This window comes from Pteropus alecto, unplaced genomic scaffold (assembly GCF_000325575.1).
Source record: "Pteropus alecto unplaced genomic scaffold, ASM32557v1 scaffold8, whole genome shotgun sequence".
Lineage (NCBI taxonomy): Eukaryota > Metazoa > Chordata > Mammalia > Chiroptera > Pteropodidae > Pteropus > Pteropus alecto.
The window spans coordinates 24,772,050-24,778,534 of NW_006494609.1; the positions used below are offsets into that span (position 1 = coordinate 24,772,050).

The 6,485-nt window shown below is 65.1% G+C and overlaps 1 protein-coding gene across 1 annotated transcript in view; it reads left to right on the top strand.

The window, feature by feature from the left end:
• Positions 1 to 6,485, top strand: part of PACS2 (phosphofurin acidic cluster sorting protein 2) — a 52,962-nt gene that overhangs the window by 7,693 nt on the left and 38,784 nt on the right. The window lies entirely within an intron of this gene.

Below are 6,485 nucleotides of genomic sequence, written 5' to 3' on the forward strand. Positions count from 1 at the left end.
AACCTGTTGGCGGGTGGGACCTCGGGAGCGCCACCCAGCACAGCCAGTGGCCGGTGTGCACCAAGGGGCTGTGCCCCCTGCCGTGGCTCCTTGGGCAGGTGTCGCTGAGTGAGGTGTTAGGGGCGCAGCATGGACATTGGGGTTTGCCCCCCCCAGGCGCGCTGGGCTGGGAGTGCAGGGCCCTGGCTGTGCCCAGCGGAAGGAGGGGTGCGATTCCCACCCTATGTGGGCCCCAAAGCCGAGTCAGCAGTGTCCTAGCTCCCTCTGCGTTCTGGAGAAGATGGCCCTTTCATGTAGGTCCACTCACATGAGAGTGGCCGGGTCTCACAGCCTGGGGACCCTCCTGCCCCAGGCCAAGCACCCTCTGGACCTCTTGCCCGTCAGAACTGCCCTAGCCTGTGCTTGCCCCCCTGCTGGCCACATGTCCCCAGACAGCACAGAGTGTACCCTGCCTTTGCTGTGCTTCTTCAGTGGCTTCCCAGGACGCCTCGAAAGACCACTGAAGTTTCACACGGGGGTGGGGGGGTGTATGTGACATGAGAGGCCAGCCAGGCAGGGGCTGCACAGTGTCCTGTCAGCCCCCTGTGGAGCTGCTCCACGAAGCCCACTCTGGTGTGTGTGCGGGGTGGTCATGGGGTGGGATGTGGGGGCCTGGGTGTCTGGGAGCCACTGTCAGGGTGGGAGGTGTGGCGTGCATGGCAGATGACAGAACCTGGGCTCTGGTGAGGGTCCCTCCCTGTCCCTAGAGGCCTGCAGGCCCCGCTTCCCCTGCCGAACGTGTGTCCTGCCAGGCCGGCCTCACAGGCTCGCGTCGGGCCACGCAGAGGACGGGTCACGTTGCCTCTGCTCTTGGCTTTGCCTGGTCCTCGAGTTTCCCAGCGGTCTCCATGCTGGTGGCTGTCACTGCTCCCTGATGACCCCGTCAGACGGCGGCGTCTCTGCTCTGTCAAGACCTCTGGCTTGTTTCCAGGTTGGGGACAGTCACGCTCGCGCTGGCTGGCGTTCCTGTCTCTGCCCTGTCCCGTGCACGGGTCACCTGTTGGTGGGCCGGCCTGTCACGGGCATGTGCCGGCTGTCCGGGACGTTCGGGGTGTGTGCTCAGCGTTACTGCCGGTGGCTTCCCAGAGTGCTGCCGGCTCCGGCCACCCCCCGGCCTCCGCCAACCCCCCCCCCCGGCATTCTTGCCAACGCAGCCTGACTTTTCGTTTTTGCCAACCTGGTGGGCGTGAGATGGTATTGTGTTTTAATGTGAATTTCTCTGACTCTAACGCAGGCCGTTTGTACTTCCCCGTCAGCAAAATTCCTCTTCCTTTCCTGTGCCAAGCCCCCTCCCCCGAGTTTCTGCAGCAGCTTCAGGGCGCTAGCCCTGGGTCGGCCAGACGGGGGACCCCCTTCGACGGTGCACGCTTCTGGGCTGCGTGTGGCGTCGGCCTCCGTCTGTCCTGTCGGGGCGGCCGGGAGCTCGTGCCAGGCAGCAGGGCAGTGACGCGGGAGGGCTCGGCGTCGTCCACTTCCTCCAGGTGACACAGCGCTCTTCCTCCCGCTGGCCTGAGCCGCGTCTGCCGTGCCCGTGGCCGGGACCCCCAGAGGGCCTCGTGTCCCGGGCTCCAGCAGGGCCTGGGCACGTTAGACCCTGCACCCCTTAGTCGTTTTTCCTGCTGGCGTTCGCGACGTAGTGGCCGAAGCTCCCGCAGCCAGACGTGCGTCCCCGTGCTCGCTGTCCTCGGCTCCTGGGCCGTCTGGGGGGCCGCGGGGGCCGGTTCGCACTCGCGGGGGGTCTTCAGTGGGAGGTGTGAGTTTTGACAGCTGCCTGCGGTGTCGGTGACACGTGGGGCTCCGGGCTGCTTCTCTGCCACGACCCTGGCCTCGGAGGGACAGGCCACCCTCCGTTTAAACCTGCCTCTGGTGGCGGGCGATTCGTTGGTCCCCAGAGTAGGGTGGTCGTGTGACCATCGAGGTATAGGCCGTGGGGATGTCTTTTTACTTCGGTAGTCACTGGCCACAGGGGGGCCGGTGGGTGTCAGCTTCGTAAGAAACTGCCAGCTTCCTGAAGCGGCAGCACCACCTCCACGGCCACCAGCTGAGCTGCCTTCCGCGTCGCCGTCTTCAGTTGTAGCCACTCAAACGGCCGTGCGCTGTCTCTGCCTGGCTATCGTTCTGTGCCTGTGGTGACTGTGACCAGCCGCCCCTTCCGCTGGCGGCAGATGCGTCGGAGGCTTTGCCGGTAGAAACCACCCCTCGCCCTCGGGAGGGCGGCAGTGGCCAGGGCTCGTGGGCTTGCCGTGGGGACACGCGCCTCGGCCCGCGTCCACGTCTGGGCTCTGTGAGCACCCCCACGACTGCCAGTGTGCCGCCAGGGCCCCTCGGGACGAGCTGAGGGCCGCTTCCTCTTTGGCCATCTCGTCTCGTGGTGGCCTCCGTGTAGCGCTGGAGTGCTTGCTCCTGGTTGCTCCTGGACGGTTCGGGAGAAGTGACCCACCTCGCAGCCTGCGCTGGGGTGGCTTTGTGAGACGGTTGCTCACGATTCACTCTCTTTGATGGTTGTAGGACACTTTCTTTGCCCCTTGGGGTTAGTTTCGGAAAAATATTTTTTCAGGGAATTTGCCCATTGTGTTCAGATTTTCAAGGTTATTGGCCTAAAGGCATTTCATACTATTCTTTTGTTTTTTTTTTTTGATGTCCGCAGGATCTGCGTCACTGTCCCCTTTAGTTCCTTGGGTTGACTCTTCGTGCAGATGGACACGCACACTGACCGGTCTCACCGAGGGCTCATCGGTTTTGTAAAATGAAATTAGTTCTCATCTTTGCTGCCGTCCGTGGCGCTCCTCAGGTTTACTGTGCTGTTCTTGTTCTCGTTTCTTAAGGTCCATAGCGCCTTATTTTTCTTTCCTTTCACGTACACAGTTGTAGCTACAAAATAAGTAACTCTTTAGCTACGTCTGACCAACTCTTGTATGCAGAATCGTTCAGTTTAAAACGTTTTCAACGTCTCCATCATTCTTTCTTTAACGTGGTAGATATTTTAAAGTTTCTAGGGACTTTTCCGTCGTCAAATTTGTTTCTTCTCTTTTTCTATCGTTCGTGTCTCACTTAGTCATGTCGAGGTTGGAGAAGGTGGTGGACGTGGCACCCGGTCCTTACGATGTTCTGGAACTTGCTGTGGCCCACGTGGTGGCCGGCCGCCTGCAGGCCCGTTCGTGCGGGAAGGGACGTGTCTGGCGCTGGGCGTGTGCGCTGCGCTGCTGCTCCCCCAGACCCTGCCACTGGAGCGCGTCCCCTCCTTGGGCACGACGAGTCCCGTCCAGGCTGGGCCTCCAAGCTGCCGGCCTCTTTGGGAACTGGCCCGCCTTGTCTCGCCCACTGGGCCGGGCAGTGTGGGCTGCGGGCCGTGAGAGCAGAGTGTGTGCGAGCGGCCGGCCCAGCGCCTGTGCCCGTCGGCTCCTGTGGGCCGCTGGACAGTGGTGCCGAAACGGGCACGTGGAGCCCGGAGAGGCTAGCCTCCCCCCGCCCGGAGCGGGGCGTCGGGGGTGCGGCCCTAGCCTGGGAGGACTGCGCCAAGGGCCATCGCACGCAGTGAGAAGGTCACTCACCCTCAGGGCCAGCTTTCTGGGAGTGGCGGACCGTGTGTACAGCGTCTCCTGGGACGCCACTCTCGGCTGCCCAGGAGGGTGCGCCCCGCTCTGCGCCTGTGGGCGGGGCAGCAGTGCTGGCCAGGAGGCCCCTGGGCGCACGCGCAGGCAGCCGCTGGACTGTGGGGCTCAAGGCTGGGCCCCCTGGTGGGAGGCGCAGGGAGCGCTTCCTGCACTGGGGCTCCCGGTGGGCTTCGGTTTCCCCGCCCGAGCACCGCTGGCTGGACGGGGCACCTGCGGACACACCGACGGGGCCCAGCCCGTGGTGGGCGGGCCTTCCTGCCCCGCAGCGGCCAGGGTCGGTGGGCGAGCTCCGGCCGTGCAGGCCTGGCCTGGTTCTGGACTCTGGTGCCTGCCCCTGGGACGCTGCCGTCCCCTCCTGGTCAGCTCTCCGGGGGCTGGTTCTGGGTGGCTCTGGCCCTGCCGCCCGCTTCGCTCGCCCCCACTCCTTCAGGCTCGAGCTGGTGCAGTACAACTTAATGTTGTCACACTCTGGTGCTAATGGGCATTGGCGGCCACCTGGGCCTCATCCTCCGCCCTCCATGCTGGCCTGGCCCCGCTGGGAGGGAGACACTCACTAACTGCAGCCTGCGGGGCAGCGCACGAGGAGCAGCTCGTGGGCTGCGGGCAGGCCTGGGGCCTGAGGCAGGAGCCAGGAGCGAGGAGCGGGCGGCCCTCTCTCTGGCGCCCAGTGAGCCCCTGGGAGGAAGGACAGCTCAGAGGAGGCTGAGGGCTTGGTGGCGGCAGGACAGGTGTGCGTCTGGGCCAGTCATCACTGGCCAAGGACGGCCCCTTGGGCTGGTGGGCATGGGGCTGTGGTTGGATGACCTGGGTGGGCTGTTGGTGCTGGGGGTTCTTTGGGGCCGTATCCAGTGTGTCGGGTGCGGAGCGGCTGGTCAGCCGGGTGTTCCTAGGACCTGGGGGGGCGAGGGGTGCTGGGCCGGGCCAGCGTGGGCTGGCAGTCGGTGGCTCAGGTCCGAGTGGTGGTCCAAGCATGGCGTCTCCAGGGGACAGCACGCAGGCCCGGGGCGGGGGGTGTCTGCAGGGCGGTTTCAGTGGAGAAGTGGGGTGGGCTGGGGCCCCAAGAAGCCCAGGTCTGTTTGTGGGAAAGAGGGAGGAGGGGAGGGCTTCTGGAAGCTTCTCCTCAGGAGTCCTTTCCCAGGTGAGGCCCCGGGGCAGGGGATGCCGCGCTGCCTGCTTTGCTGCGGTGCAGGCCCTGGTGACCAGCGCCACCAGCTGGGCCAGCCACATCTCTCTGGATGTCCAGGGCAGCTGGTACTTCCTAGGTCACCACTGGCTGTGGAGATTAATCGAGTTTTTTTATTAGCTTCTCCAAGAAATCCGTTTTCTGGTCCATTGATATTACCGATTTGCTTAAGAAGCGAGGTCTCCCAGCACCGACGAGCCCGTGTGTCCATCCAGCGGAGGTGGAGGGGGCTTGGGGAGGCGCCCTCCCTGGGCCCTCAGGTTCAGGCCCCTGCACAGGGGTCCAGCACGCACGCGCCTCCCGCCCGGCCCCGTGGTGCACCCTCTGCTGTTCTGCCGCCCGGGCCATTGGTGGGAGGCGGTGCCCTCGGCACTTGTGTGACTCTGTCCTGTGTCGTCTGGGGTTTTGTGGGTTTGTGGTCAGCCTACTCGTGGTTCCGGGGGGGACGTGTTCTCCCCGGTTCAGGTCCGTTTGGATTCGGGGTGTGGGGGTGTGAATTTATTACCGATGTCGCTTATCCTTCTTGGGACTGTGTGTTTGTTGCACACGGGCATTCGTGTTTCCTCGTTTCGGAAGAGTCCTCGTCCGGAGTCTGCTCAGATGTCACGTGTCCCCATCCTGGAGGGCCACACCCTGCAGCGGGTCCAGTACAGACGGCTCACTCTGAGGCCCCCAGAGCCCTGTGCAGCGTCCCCCTGGGGGACTGCGGGAGTCCCACGCCTGGCGGGACTGTGTGTTTGCCGCACACGGGCACTCGCGTTTCCTCGTTTCGGAAGAGTCCTCGTCCGGAGTCTGCTCAGATGTCACGTGTCCCCATCCTGGAGGGCCACACCCTGCAGCGGGTCCAGTACAGACGGCTCACTCTGAGGCCCCCAGAGCCCTGTGCAGCGTCCCCCTGGGGGACTGCGGGAGTCCCACGCCTGGCCCACGAATCCTTGTCACCGAGCACACGGGGTTTGCAGCTACCCCTGTGCCATGGTGTCAGTGGGCAGAGGGGGATGGGTGGGCTGTCCGGGGCTCCCTGTGTGGCCAGGCCCCGGGCTGGGACACCTGGGGCCCCGGCCACGTCGGCTCTACTGGCCTGTGGCAGCCGGGACGGGCTCCGCGACAGCCCTCTGCTGGTGGCCTCCGAGGCCACCGGCTCTTCCTCAGTGGGGAACCTGCAGGAGGCCACGTGACACAAATGGGCTGTCGGTGGCGGGTTCCGAAGGCTGTGTCCCTGCTGGACAGCGAGTCCACCCTCCCACCCCGTAGCCCCTGCAGCCCAGAGGGGGGGTCGCGACCCCCTTGCGGAGGAGAAGCCCCCCAGACGCGCCCTCTCCGCTTCCGTCCGCGTCCCAGGCGTGGGCCCCTTGGGCTTGGATGTGGGGAGGGTGCTGCTGTGCCCCAAGGGCCAGCCTTTGGCTCCCACGCGTGGGGGAGGAGCGGGGAGCGCTGGTGCCGCTTGTGGGTCCCCCCGATCTGTCATGCTGGGGTGAGGGTTCAGCACACGGACTTGGGGAGCATGATTCTGCCTACAGCACCCACTGTGCCCCAGCATTTCAGGGGACACCCACGGCTTCCTCGCACAGGCTCTCGGAGCTCACGCGTTCCTGCGCCCTCGCCCCCAGCCCGGCCTCGTGGCCGCTCGCCTGCACGGAGGCCGAGGC